Source organism: Salmo salar, chromosome 27, assembly GCF_965601325.2.
Source record: "Salmo salar chromosome 27, fSalSal1, whole genome shotgun sequence".
Taxonomy (NCBI): Eukaryota; Metazoa; Chordata; class Actinopteri; order Salmoniformes; family Salmonidae; genus Salmo; species Salmo salar.
The window spans coordinates 10174221-10189685 of record NC_138317.1 but is presented as its reverse complement, the minus strand read 5'-3'; positions in this window follow the sequence as shown (position 1 = coordinate 10189685).

Sequence of the window (15465 nt, the reverse complement as noted above, 5' to 3'; positions counted from 1 at the left end):
GATGAGTAATGCAAGATATGTAAACATTATTAAAGTGGTATTATTAAAGTGACTGGTGATCTATTTATTAAAGTGGCCAATGATTTCAAGTCTGTATGTAGGCAGCAGCCTCTCTGTGTTAGTGACGGCTGTTAAACAGTCTGATGGCCTTGAGATTGAAAAATAACATCTGTCTCTCGGTCCCAGCTTTGATGCACCTGTACTGACCTCGGCTTCTGGATGGTAGCGGGGTGAACAGGCAGTGGCTCGGGTGATTGTTGTCCTTGATCTTTTTGGCCCGGTGATGCGCTGTGCAAACCGCACCTCACCTCCTCCCTATAGGCTGTCTCGTCGTTATTGATGATCAAGCCTACTACTGTTGTGTCGTCTACAAACTTGAGGATTAAGTTGGAGGCGTGCATGGCCACGCAGTCATGGGTGAACAGGGAGTACAGAAGGGGACTGAGCACACACCCTTGTGGGTCCCAGTGTTGAGGATCAGCGAAGTGGAGGTGATGTTTCCTACCTTCACTACTTGGAGGCGGCCCGTCAGGAAGTCCAGGACCCAAATGCACAGGGTGGGGTTGAGACCCAGGGTCTCAAGCTTAATGATGAGCTTGGAGGGTACTATGGTGTAGAATTCTGAGCTGTAGTTAATGAACAGCATTCTTACATAGGTATTCCTCTTGTCCAGACGGGATAGGGCAGTGTGCAGTGTGATGGCGATTGCATCGTCTGTGGACCTATTGGGGCGGTAAACAAATTGAAGTGGGTCTAGGTAGGCAGGTAAGGTAGAGGTGATATGATCCTTGTCTAGTCGCTCAAAGAACTTCATAATGACAGAAGTGAGTGCTACGGGGTGATATTCATTATGTTCAGTTACTTTTTCTTTCTCGGGTACATGAACAGTGGTGGCCATCTTGAAGCATGTGGGGACAGCAGACTGGGATAGGGAGAGATTAAATATGCCTGAAAACACACCAGCCAGCTGGTCTGCGCATGCTCTGAGGACTCGGCTAGGGATGCCGTCTGGACCGGCAGCCTTGCGAGGGTTAACAAGTTAAAATGTTTTACTCATGTTAGCCACGGAGAAGGAGAGCCCACAGTCCTTGGTAGCGGGCCACATCGGTGGCACTGTGTTATCCTCAAATCGTGCGAAGAATGTGTTTAGCCTGTCTGGAACCAAGACGTCTGTCTCTGAAACGTGGCTGGTTTTCCTTTTGTTGTCCGAGTCTGAGCTGTTGGAATTGCGAATCCACTTTATCTCTATGCTGACATTTCACTTGTTTGATTGCCTTGTGGAGTGAATAACTACACTGTCTATATTCTGCCATATTACCAGTCACCTTGCCATGGTTAAATGCGGTGGTTCGTGCAAATGCTACCATCTATCCATGGTTTCTGGTTAGGATAGGTTTTACTTGTCACAGTGGGTACACTGTACAATTCCTTATAAACTCAGTCATCGTATTTGTTTATGCGTCTAGATTACTTTCGCAAGCTACCCAGAACATATCCCAGTCCATGTGATCAAAACAACCTGAAGCGTGGATTCTGATTGGTCAGACCAGAGTTGAATAGTTCAAAGCACAGGTACTTCCTGTTTGAGTTTCTGCCTATAAAACGGGAGGAGCAAGACAGAGTCGTGGTCAGATTTACCGAAAGGAGGGCGGGGGAGGGCCTTGTAAGCATTCCGGAAGTTTGAATAGCAATGGTCGAGAGTCTTAGCAGTGCGAGTAGTACAGTCAATATGTTGATAGAACTTCAGCAGCCTAGTCCTCAGATTTGATTTGTTAAAATCCCCAGCTACAATAAATGCAGCCTCAGGATATGTGGTTTCCAGTTTGCATAGTCCAGTGAAGTTCTTTGAGGGCCGTCGAGGTATTGGCTTGAGGCGGGATGTAAACGCTATACATTTGACAAGTGCTGAAAAAATAGTTTTATTGACTACATCCGTCTTAGCTCGCTTAATAATGTCTTAATCGAAATTTCGGCTTGCCTCTTATCTGCTTATCGTTCCCTTATGCCATAGTTCGTGCATCTCAATTGTCAGTAGAAACCACATTTGTTTAAGCAAGTCAGCCATATCAGCTATGTTTTCTAAAAAGGCACTAAATTAAGATGAATGAACTGTTTCACTGCAAGACAACACTCCAGGGAAAGGGGGGATACCTAGTTAGTAGTACAACTGAATGTGTTTTCTGCATTTAACCCAACCCTTCTGAATCCTAGAGGTGCGGGAGGCTGCCATAATCGACATCCATGGCACTCACTGCCCTGCTCAGGGGCAGAACAACAGATTTTTACCTTGTCAGCTCAGGGACTTCATCCAGCAACCTTTTGGTTACTGGCCCAACGCTTTAACCACTAGGCTGCCTGCCACCCCTATAGCCAGGTGTAGTGGTGATAAGGATTCACTCCATGGTGTTGAAAAGAAAGCTCTGCTTTTGGGACAGCTTTATGTAGGCCCTAACAGTTTAGTGCTGTGTTGTGTAATAGCTTTGCTGGCATGCATCTTAATAAAAATGTTGAGTTTGCGCCACCAAGATTTACACCAAAAAATTGCTTCTGATCTTGTTTGATTTATTGTTTGAACAGTCACTGAGATTATTTTTTGGTTATCAACGCAAAATAGGCTGCTTATTTAATGGCAAGCTAAACTGAGACGGCAATCTTGAAGTTTAAGTGATTTTAAAGTTGATTAGCCGTGAAATAATCCGATTTATAATTAAATAACATGCCCTGAGTCTCCTGACTGGTGCAGTGGTCTAAGGCATTGCAGAGCTTGAGATGTCACTACAGACCTGGGTTCAATCCCAGGCGGTGTCACAACTGGCCATGACTGGGAGTGCAGTAGGGTGGCTCACAATTGGCCCAGCGTTGTCTCGGTTAGGGGAAGGTTTGGCCAGGGGGGGGCTTTACATGGCTCATTGTGCTCTAGTGACTCCTTGTGGTGGGCTGGGTGCCTGCAGGCTGACAGTGCTTGTCAGTTGAACAGTGTTTCCTCTGACACATTATTGCTTCTGGGCTAAGTGTGTGGGTGTTAAGGACTGTGGTTTGGTGGGTCATGTTTCAGAGGATGCATGACTTGGTCTTTGCCTCTCATGAACCTGTTGGGGAGTTGCAGTGATGAGACAAGATTGTAATTGGATATGATGAAAATGTGGGGTAAAATAAAAACATATTAATAAAATTCCCTGGCAAATATTCTTATACTTGCCGGTGTAACCTACAACATTATTGATATGTTGCTTAAGGGACAGCTGACAAATTACTGGGGGGGCTGGGGTGGTCCAAAATAGGGGAGGGTTGTCAAACTTATTTTATTTTTTTGCTTTGGGGAGGGTTTGTGGTTTTTACAATATAATTTCTTCCATCCTAGCCAAATTTCCTCATCTGCTTGCAGGCACCTCCTCTATGTCAAGGTGTATTGGTGCTTCCCTAAATGCACATGCTTTTCCGTGTGCTAACTTTTACTACACCACAGGTCAGTATAGTCTACCAGTCTAACGGTCTATCCAGCATTCATAGTGACAATAGTGGTAGGTGGGTCATTTGTCCAGATCTGCAATAGGCTAACTAGCAATCACACCACATATAGAACCATTCAAAGCTGCATCAATTTTCAATATAAATTGACAAGAACAAATAGGAATACCTGATAGGCAGCGGACAGGGCAGGTGCATCATGGCGCATGAAAGAACAGTGAAGACATGGAACACACAGCTCATAAGGAAAGTGGAACTGTGCCTAGAAAATAGAAACTAACCTATCAGGGGGAAGTGGTACAGCTTTTAGGGAAAGTCATAGATGACTTCAATCATGCTATGTTTTAATAAGTGTCATGTTTCAACAGTGGAAAAACAAGGACATTTATTCCCATTTTCCATTTCAGCTTTTCCATTTAGAATCAACGTCTACTATCCTTATGTGCCACTGGTGAATTTTCCATATTGCTGACACCTTAATTCACTCTCTTTGATGATTCAAAGGGGGGGGGGGGGGGGGAATAAAGAGTTGAGAGAGAATAGGAAGAAAGGTAAAGGGAGTCAGAAGAAGAGGATGTGATCTGGACAACTTGACTTGAGGAAGCGTGGTGGTCGCTTGTTTCTCTTTTAGTCACCACATTGCTCCTCCTAGTCAGACTGTCTCTATCATGTCTCAGTCATATGACTGGTCACTCCTTCAGACGAACTGTATCAGAAGTGAACAAAGTGGTTTAGCTTAAGCTCTGTGGTTGCCAGATCAGATAAAACCGGACGGTCAAGTTTCCACTTAATATGCATTGTCAGACACCACACTCACAGTGGAAGAGAAATTGAAACCACAATTCATCTCGCTTTCTCCCTCCTTCCTTCCCCCTCTCTCTCTTTCTCTCATTCTCCTCTCTCTGCTTATATTTTTCAGGACTCTTGTACTGAAAGAAAAAGTATGAAAGAAACAATTCAGCCAACATCTACTTTTGATAAATATTCTCAATGAGAATCAAAACTGTTTTCCTGTATTGTCTGAAACTGTGTAGCTGGCGGTGTCATTCATGAAAGGCCTAAATGCCCAGGATGCCGAGAAACAGAAATCCCCCTCAGGACAATGGAGGAAAGGAACATAAATGGATGGGAACAAACAGACCAGACCAGCCAGCCGCACCCTCCTTCCTCTCATCTTTTTGATGCTCTGCCGTTTATCATCATTGCTTTGCTTAGAATGAATGTAACATGGGTGAAAAGTCGAAATGTCCCATGCAAAAACACAAATGTTTTGACCGGGTTTGAATAGTGTAACTGGTGATACTGTAAATATTGTAATATATTTGGGGTGATTTTATCTCTTCAATGTATTATACAATGTGAAATACTTTTCTAAATCAATGTGTGTAAAACAAATTGACCAATTGCCATTGTCGAGAAAGTACCATGCCAACGTATATCACATTCTTCAACCAACATGTTGACCTATAGGAAGAGGGAACTCCTACTGTATGTATGTTTGATTCATTTGATTTGTCATGAGTCAAAAGGTCTTGAATTGAGCAACATGTGAAATAACAAAATGGGTTGAAGGCAGTGGGGTGAAGGGTGCTGCTGTGTATGTAAGTACACAAGTTATGTTTTTCTTTGCCTCTATTGCAGCAATACACATCCTCTATGGTTGCTTTTTCACTGGTCAACATTCACAAGGGGGCGACAAAGGTTTTCTTGATGTCTTCTCATTTGTTGTGAAAGCAAAAGAAGAGTCTCTCTTGTCTTCCCTTGCTAGCAAGTTGGCTGAACACTACAAGCTAGCTGGCCTTTTGAAATAATCAGATTTCTAATGAAATAATATTAAATGGCAAATACTTATACTTCCCGGTGTAACCTACAACATTATCCCAATTTGATATGCTGCTTCAATGTATTGGCTCCCATATCAGCTAAAAATATGTCATCATTTTTTGTCATGGAGAAAAAAAAGCACATAGATATCTGTTTTTACATTTCCGAATAGCCTTTTGTTTAGAAGTTATCAATTCTAAACAAAATATATTTTGGGGGGATTCTAATAAGGCTACAATCTTGTTCAGTAGCAACCTGTCAATCAGGTCACCACATTTTAGCAAATAATAGAGTCTCACCTGTTTAGCAAAAAATAATTATATTAAATGTTGCTTGTTTTGCATGTTATTTTGCTTGTTTTGCATGTTATTACAAGTCACATATCAGTTTGCAAACACTGCAAAAAGTATTCTTTAGTTAATAAAGCTGCATACAAGCATGGTCTCTTTTTTGCATCTGTCACGGATACTTAGGGCAGGAGGAAGGAGCAGAGTCAAATGCAGGAGACTATTGTCCAATAGTGCCGAAGTTTATTCACACCCAAAACACTCGGTGGTCAAAAGGCACAGGGAGCGCACAATACCCCAAAAGGGAAAACAGGTAATTCCACCAATGAAGAAAATTACTCACGGGGCGCAGCCCGGCAAGAAATAATAATCCAATATAATACGCTGGAGGAAAACCCAGAAACAGCGTCAACCACCACTGCCCGCTGACAAACAATTAATCCCGCACAAAAAGCAAACCCAAAGGAACAAACTAAATACCCCCCACTAATGACAGAAAAGGAAACAGGTGCGGACCTAGACAGACAAAACTCAACGAACACAGAAACATAGATCGGTGGCAGCTAGTAGACCGGCGACGACGACCGCCGAGCGCCGCCCGGCCGAGGAGGGGCACCATTTTCTGTGGATACTGTGACAGCATCCTTGAGTAAGGCAGCAAGTTGGAAATTGCAAATTCAACAATGAGTGGTTTGGAAGGAATCAATGACTAACTTCCTTCCTTCCAAACCACTCATTGTTGAATTTGTAATTTCCAACTTGCTGCCTTACTCAAGGATGCAAAAAAGAGACCATGCTTCTATGCAGCTTTATTAACTCAAGAATAATTTTTACAGTGTGCTGCAAAGCAATCACTATTTTGCTTCCCCCGCCTGCTATTCGGTGGAGAGGGTGTGTGGTCCAAGTCTTGGTTTAAGGGTCTCTTTTCCAAGCATAAAAGGATAAACATTCACACAAAATAACATGGTCCAGAAAAGGTTGAATACATTGGCCATGAGGTCAATCCAGCATGACTTCTGCCGCCTTAAAAACAGCTGTAAACTCGGAACTGGGAAATCTGAGACTTTTGTGAGTTCAAGACAACTGGGAACTCGGAAGAAAACGAGCTCAGACTGGGGGTAAAAAAAAAACATTTTAAACGGTCATCCAACTCGGATTTAAAGTTGGGCCCCTTTCTAGAGCTCTGACCTGAAGATCACTGAAGTCATGAATCAACCTTGTTTTTTTCTGAGTTCCCAGTTGTATATTGTAGCTTAGATAGTAATACTAAATGTATGTTGTGTAGTAAGCTGTTAGTAGCCCATGAGCCTCACCCTCATAATTTGGTCCCTTTCCCCTTCATAACGTAGCCTATTGTTCTGACTTGGTGGTGCACGTGTAGCCTATAGCATGTTTTAGAGAAACGTTATCATCAAATATTGTAAGAGCTTTCATTGTCTGCCTATATGCCCCCTTTATTTATCCTACGGTTCTGACTTTTTTTTAGAGAGTAGATCAGCTATAATATTACAGATAGATTGTAGCTTCCATCAATGTCATTGTCTGCATTACTTCCAATCCCCCATATATTTTTTGAAAATATACATATACAATCATACATACAGTTGAAGTCGGAAGTTTACATACACTTTAGCCAAATACATTTAAACTCAGTTTTCACAATTCCTGACATTTAATCCTAGTCAAAATTTACTGTTTTAGGTCAGTTAGGATCACCACTTTATTTTAAGAATGTGAAATGTCAGAATAATAGTGGAGAGAATGATTTATTTCAGCTTTTATTTCTTTCATCACATTCCCAGTGGGTCAGAAGTTTACATACACTCAATTAGTATTTGGTAGCATTGCCTTTAAATTGTTTAACTTGGGTCAAACATTTCGGGTAGCCTTCCACAAGCTTCCCACAATAAGTTGGGTGAATTTTTGCCCATTCCTCCTGACAGAGCTTGTGTAACTGAGTCAGGTTTGTAGGCCTCCTTGCTCGCACATGCTTTTTCAGTTCTGCCCACAAATTTTCTATGGGATTGAGGTCAGGGCTTTGTGATGGCCACTCCAATACCTTGACTTTGTTGTCCTTAAGCCATTTTGCCACAACTTTGGAAGTATGCTTGGGGTCATTGTCCATTTCTAAGAGCCATTTGCGACCAAGCTTCAACTTCCTGACTGATGTCTTGAGATGTTGCTTCAATATATGCACTTAATTTCCCATCTCATGATGCCATCTATTTTGTGAAGTACACCAGTCCCTCCTGCATCAAAAGCACCCCCACAACAAGATGCTGCCATCTCCGTGCTTCACAGTTGGGATGGTGTTCTTCGGCTTGCAAGCCGAAGATACTTTTGTACCTGTTTCCTCCAGCATCTTCACAAGGTCCTTTGCTGTTGTTCTTGGATTGATTTGCACTTTTTGCACCAAAATACGTTAATCTCGAGGAGACGGAACGCATCTCCTTCCTGAGCGGTATGCCGGCCGGGTGGTCCCATGGTGTTTATACTTAAGTACTATTGTTTGTACAGATGAGCGTGGTACCTTCAGGCGTTTGGAAATTGCTCCCAAGCATGAACCAGACTTGTGGAGGTCTACAATTTTTTTCTGAGGTCTTGGCTGATTTCTTTTGATTTTCCATTGATGTCAAGCAAAGAGGCACTTGAAATGTAAAGGTAGGCCTTGAAATATATCCACAGGTACTCCTCCAATTGACTCAAATGATGTCAATTAGCCTATCAGAAGCTTCTAAAGCATGACATCATTTTCTGGAATTTTCCAAGCTGTTTAAAGGCACAGTCAATTTAGTGTATGTAAACTTCTGACCCACTGGAATTGTGATACAGTGAATTATAAGTGAAATAATCTGTCTGTAAACAATTGTTGGAAAAATGAGTTGATGTCCTGCACCAAGTTGCTGTCCTAACCAACTTGCTAAAACTATAGTTTGTTTACAAGAAATTTGTGGAGTGTTTGAAAAACGAGTTTTAATGACTCCAACTAAGTGTATGTAAACTTCCGACTTCAACTGTATTTGCATATTTCCGTTAGGGAACGCCTCATCTGTGAATTGCAGATGTGCACAACTCAATTTGACCTTGCACTCCTACTAAACAGTGGCGACCCCTAATTCAGAGCAGATGGGGCAGAGCCTGTTTTGAGCCCTACATTTTTAGAAACAAAATTATAAAAATGAAAAATATGTTTTTTGGGGGGCTTGCCTGCTTTACATGTTATTTGGGCATTAATACGTGTCACATATCAGTTTGCAAACAATGTAAAATATATATATCATTGAGTTAATTAAGCTGGATACAAACATGGTCTCTTTTTTGTTTTCTTGAGTAAGGCAGCTCCAGAATACAGGTGTTTCAGTCTAGCTCAGTGCTTTCTGTGGTGGTGGGGCAAGCCAGTTGAAAATACGGAGCGTTGCACCGTGACTGGCTCAATGTTCTGTCACTCATGGGGACCCTACATCACCGCCAAGTCTCAGGGTAGAGCTACAAAATTCTAGCCCCTTGAGTGCTGCTATAGAGTTACATTAGAAGTGCCCATCCAAGAAGGCTCAAGGTCATTGGCCACAGATAAAATGACGTCAAATCACGTTATATATGCAGTAACTGGTCTGTAAAAAGATAATTTAGTTGTTCCATGGAATTGCTCGGCTTTGTTACTTTTTGTAATAAAGTCTATTTGAATTCACATGCTCCGGTATCTGAGAAATATTTGATTCAATATTTCCTTGACAGCAGTCATCATCATGAAACAAGTCGACAATCTACTGGCAAATCCGTTTTAATCCTTGTCATATGGAGTAATAATGAAGTGAAGTTGGAAATCGCAATTTCAACAATGAGTGGTTTGGAAGAAGTCAGTGACAGTGGCTGCAAGCATTGCAAAGCAATCAAGCATTGCAAAGCAATCACTAGCCAAATCTGAGATTAAGAGGCTCTTTTCCAAGTTTAAAATGATAAACATTCAACATTTTCCATGCTGTCAACAAAGCATGATTTGTGCTGCGCTCGAAACAACTGCGAAAACTTGACTTCAGTGAGTTCAAGACAACTGGGAAGTCGTGAATAAACAAGCTCCGACTGGGAAAACAAGTTTTGAAAGGTCATCCAACTCGGAATTGTAAATCCGGCCTCTTTCTAGAGCTACGACCTGAAGATCAATGACGTCATCATGATACGACCTTGTTTTTTCAGAGTTCCCAGTGGTTTTGAAAGCACCAGAAATCCAGAGAATGCCATACTTTGATTACAAAATTTGCCCACGAAGGACCGCAGCACCACCTTCTTGTTCAAGTGAGCACAGCACAACAAGGTGAGTCCCAAAATGTATTGTATGCTGCTGCATAAATTATGTAATATACCAGGGAGATATGTATACTGTAGCTAAGAAAGTAATACTAAGTGTACGTTGTGTAGTAAGATGTTAGCATCCCATGTGCCTCACACTAATAATATGGTCTATTTATCCCTCTTAATTTTGCCTACTGTTCTGACTTGGCGGTGCACATGTAACCGATGTGAAATGGCTAGTTAGTTAGCGGTGGTGCGCGCTAATAGCATTTCAATCAGTGACGTCACTCGCTCTGAGACTTGAAGTAGGGTTTCCCCTTGCGTTGCAAGGGCCGCGGCTTTTGTGGCGTGATGGGTAACGACGCTTCCGTGGATGTCAGTTGTTGATGTGTGCAAGGGTCCCTGGTTATTTATCCTATGGTTCTGACTTGGTGTACGGGGAGAACACCATAAGAACGGTCCATGTTCTGAATTCTGTCGCTGTGTCACGTCCTGACCAGTAAAGGGGTCATTTGTAATTGCAGTATGGTCAGGGCGTGGCAGGGGGTGTTTGTTTTGTGTGTTTTGGGGTTTTTTGGTTCTAGGGGATTTTGGTTGTAGTTTTTCTATGTTTCTTTTTCTATGTGTGGCCAAGTATGGCTTCCAATCAGAGGCAGGTGTCTTTCGTTGTCTCTGATTGGAAGCCATACTTAGGCAACCTGTTTTTCCTGTGTTTTTGTGGGTGGTTGTTTTCTGTATAGCCGTGTGCCTTGCAGAACTGTTGATTGTCGGTTTATTGTTTATTAATAATAATAAAAGATGAGCACTATACCCGCTGCGTTTTGGTCACCTTTCATCGACGCATGTGACAGAACCACCCACCAGAAGAAGACCAAGCAGCGGGGTAAGGAGCTGGAGAGGAGGTATTTTGAGTCATGGACGTGGGAGGAGATCCTCGATGGCAAGGGTCCATGGAGCCAGGCTGGGGAGTACCAGCGATTGAAGGAGGAGCTGGAGGGAACGACGGAGGTACGAGGCGTTGTATCCTCTTATTCAGGGGGTGAAGAGGCAGCCCCAAAAAAGTTTTTTTGGGGGGGGCATAAGGGGAGTGTTGCTAGGTCAGGGGTGAACCCTGACCTAACTTCTCGGGCTATACGGAGGGAGCCATGAAGGAAACCAGAGCCGGTCGAGGAGTCAAGAGCGTATGACGACGCTGGATTCCAGAGAAAGGGACTGGTGGAGAGCGTACGACGGAGCAGACGCACAGAGGGAGGAGCTAGGCAGTATGGAGGTATGCGCACTATGTCGCCCATATGCACTCAGAGCCCGGTGCGGTCGATACAGGCTCCGCAACGTTGTCGTTCGACAGCTAGCCGGCAGCCAGGAAAAAGTGCGCCGGCGCAGCGTATCTGGCCTCCAGTGCGGCTCCTCGGCCCAGGATATCCCACGCCTGCTCCACGCACAATACCCTGCATTCCCCAGCACAGCCCAGTTCGTCCTGTGCCAGCGCTTCGCCCTTGCCAAGCTAGAGGGAGCATTGAGCCAGGACGGGTTATGCTGGCTGTAAGTGTCAGACCTCCAGGGAGAATCCTGGACCCTCGATATCCTACGCCTGCTCCAGGTACGGTGCCCCGCATTCCCCAGCACAGCCCAGTTCGTCCTGTGCCAGCGCTCTGCCCTTTCCGGGCTATAGTCAGCATCGGGCCAGGACGGGTTGTGCCAGCCCTGAGCGCCAGACCTCCAGTGCGCCTCCAAGGCCGAGTACGTCCTGTGCCTGCTCCGCGAACTCTCCGTCCAGCGACGCTCCCCAGTCAGGAGCCTCCAGCAACGCTCCCCAGTCAAGAGCCTCCAGCGACGCTCCTCAGCCCGGGGCCTCCAGCGACGCCTCTCAGCCCAGAGTCTTCTGAACGGGAGCTACGCCCAGAGCCAGAGCCACCTCCGTAGTGGGAGGATTGGCAAAGGGGAGGTGTAGCACAGGAACCGTTGTTGACGGTGGCCACCCTCCCTTCCCTCCCTTTAGGTTTGGGGTTGGTTTTGTGGGGTTCTTTGTTTTGGAGGTGCAGTCGGGGTCTGCACCTTCGGGGGGGTACTGTCACGTCCTGACCAGTACAGGGGTCATTTGTAATTGTAGTATGGTCAGGGCGTGGCAGGGGGTGTTTGTTTTGTGTTTTTTTTTTTTTTAGTTGTAGGGGATTTTGGTTTTAGTTTTCTATTTCTATATTTATTTTTCTATGTGTGGCCAAGTATGGCTTCCAATCAGAGGCAGGTGTCTTTCGTTGTCTCTGATTGGAAGCCATACTTAGGCAGCCTGTTTTTCCTGTGTTTTTGTGGGTGGTTGTTTTCTGTATAGCCGTGTGCCTTGCAGAACTGTTGATTGTCGGTTTATTGTTTTCGTTTAAGTGTTCTCTTTAGTAATAATAAAAGAAGATGAGCACTATACCCGCTGCGTTTTGGTCACCTTTCATCAACGCATGTGACACGCTGTACATTTCAAAAGTGCTAAACAAATAGTTATATTGACTATGTCCATCCTAGCTCGCTCATTAATGTCTAAATCGAAATTACGGATTGCCTCTTATCCACTTGTTGTCCCCTTATGCCATAGTTTGTACATCTCAATTGTCAGTAGAAACCACATTTGTTTAAGCAAGTCAGCCATATCAGTTATGTTTTTTTTAACCTCTCTGGGCTAGGCGGGATGAATTCGTCCCACCTACGCAACAGCCAGTTGAATCCCGTGGCGCGATTTTCAAATACCTTAGAAATGCTATTACTTCAATTTCTCAAACATATGACTATTTTACAGCATTTTAAAGACAAGACTCTCGTTAATCTAACCACACTGTCCGATTTCAAAAAGGCTTTACAACGAAAGCAAAACATTAGATTATGTCAGCAGAGTACCCAGCCAGAAATAATCAGACACCCATTTTTCAAGCTAGCATATAATGTCACAAAAACCCAAACCACAGCTAAATGCAGCACTAACCTTTGATGATCTTCATCAGATGACAACCCTAGGACAATATGTTATACAATACATGCATGTTTTGTTCAATCAAGTTCATATTTATATCAAAAACCAGCTTTTTACATTAGCATGTGACGTTCGGAACTAGCATACCCCCCGCAAACTTCGGGGAATTTACTAACAATTTACTAAATTACTCACGATAAACGTTCACAAAAAGCATAACAATTATTTTAAGAATTATAGATACAGAACTCCTCTATGCACTCGATATGTCCGATTTTAAAATAGCTTTTTGGTGAAAGTACATTTTGCAATATTCTAAGTACATAGCCCAGCCATCACGGGCTAGCTATTTAGACACCCAGCAAGTTTAGCCTTCACCAAAATCAGATTTACTATTACAAAAGTTTGATTACCTTTGTTGTCTTCGTCAGAATGCACTCCCAGGACTGCTACTTCAATAACAAATGTTGGTTTGGTCCAAAATAATCCATCGTTATAACCAAATAGCGGCGTTTTGTTCGTGCGTTCCAGACACTATCCGAAATGGTAAATGCGGGTCGCGAGAATGGCGCAATTCGTGACAAAAAAAATCTAAATATTCCATTACCGTACTTCGAAGCATGTCAACCGCTGTTTAAAATCAATTTTTATGCCATTTTTCTCGTAAAAAAGCGATAATATTCCGACCGGGAATCTGCGTTTAGGTAAACAGAGGAAAGAAAACAAAGCATTCGGTCGACGCAGGCACGAGCCTGAGTCTCACAGTACTGTAACCAGCCACTACCCAAACGCGCTACTTTTTTTCAGCCAGAGCCTGCAAAGCCACCATTCAGCTTTTTGCCGCCTTCTGAGAGTCCATGTGAGCCGTAGGAAGTGTCACGTAACACCAGAGAGCCTTTGTAATGGATAGAGATGGCAAAGAAGGCCAAGAAATGGTCAGACAGGGTACTTCCTGTACAGAATCTTCTCAGGTTTTGACCTGCCATTTGAGTTCTGTTATACTCACAGACACCATTCAAACAGTTTTAGAAACTTTGGAGTGTTTTCTATCCAAAGCCAATAATTATATGCATATTCTAGTTACTGGGCAGGAGTAGTAACCAGATTAAATCGGGTACGTTTTTTATCCAGCCGTGTCAATACTGCCCCCTAGCCCTAACAGGTTTTTTTTAAGGCTGTAAATGAGGCTGAATGAACTGTTTCGCTGCCAGACAAGATACCGCTGATAGCCAGGTGTAGCCAGGTGTGGTAAGGTGTTGGGACTGCTGTTGGGACAGCTTTATGTAGGTCCTAACAGTTTGGGGGAACTGTTTGTTCACGTTATAGTTCAATTAATGTATTGTTTGGTGTTGTGCTGTGGCTTTCTGGCATGCATCCCACTAATTTTCTAAAACTTTGGTAAAGCGTCAAGTCTATAAAACTTAGTGCACTGTGTTCATAACATATTGCAGTTTTGGGAACAGAAAAATGTATTGAGATCAGATTTTTCATCGATTAGAAAATCAGCAGAATGTCGGCCCAGTTTCACCTAGTTCCTGCCTCGTCCCACTACCTGTGACTGAATTCCTCTCAGTACCATAGTTGGTGGTGAGAACATTTTTTAAACGGATGCTTCAGCTTTATAGCCCCTGTGACGTGTCTGGGTTACCCCTTCTGTCTGCGCTATTACATGCTGTGGTCCTGTGACAAACTGACACAATTTTGGTATAATGTCTGTGCTATCATATCATTGTGTCTAGGAATTTATATCAATTCAAATAAAATTGTATTTGTCACATGCTTACTTACAAGCCCTTAACCAACAATGCAGTTTTAAGAACAATACCTAAAAATGTATAAATAAAAGTAACAAATAATTAAAGAGCAGCAGTAAAATAACAATAGCGAGGCTATATACGGGGGTACCGGTACAGAGTTAATGTCACAGGCGTCGAAATGAGTTGACCAAGGCGCAGCGTGTGAAGTCCTCATACTTCCTTTAATGAATACATGTAAAACAGAAAACAACAAAACGGCCAAACAGTTCCGTCAGGTACTACAGACAAAATGGAAAACAACTACCCACAAGAAACAAAGGAAAAACAGGCTGCCTAAGTATGGCTTCCAATCAGAGACAACGATAGACACCTGCCTCTGATTAGAAACCATACACGGCCAAAACATATAACACAAAACATAGAATGCCTGCCCACCTATCACACCCTGGCCTAGCTAAACAGAAAACACAGCTCTCCTAGGTCAGAGCGTGACAGTTAATGTGCAGGGGCATCGGTTAGTCGAGGTAATTGAGGTAATATGTACATGTAGGTAGAGTTATTAAAGTGACTATGCATAGATAATAAACAGAGAGTAGCAGCAGCATATAAGAGACAGGAGCAGCAACATTATGTACAAAATCAGTTACAAAATATGCGAAAAAACTAACAAAATAGCACGGTTGGTGAAGAGCCCATAAAACAGCGGCCATCCTCTTCGGCGCCATCAAGGCCCATCCATCTCCACGATTATGTCTGTTGGGAAATGTATATATTGGTGACCAATATCAAAGAAAGTTTTGTAACTTTGGTCAAATTGCAGATTTTTTTTATAGCTATCAATTGGAAGGCATTATACTCACCGTCAATAACGAACTGGAGGACT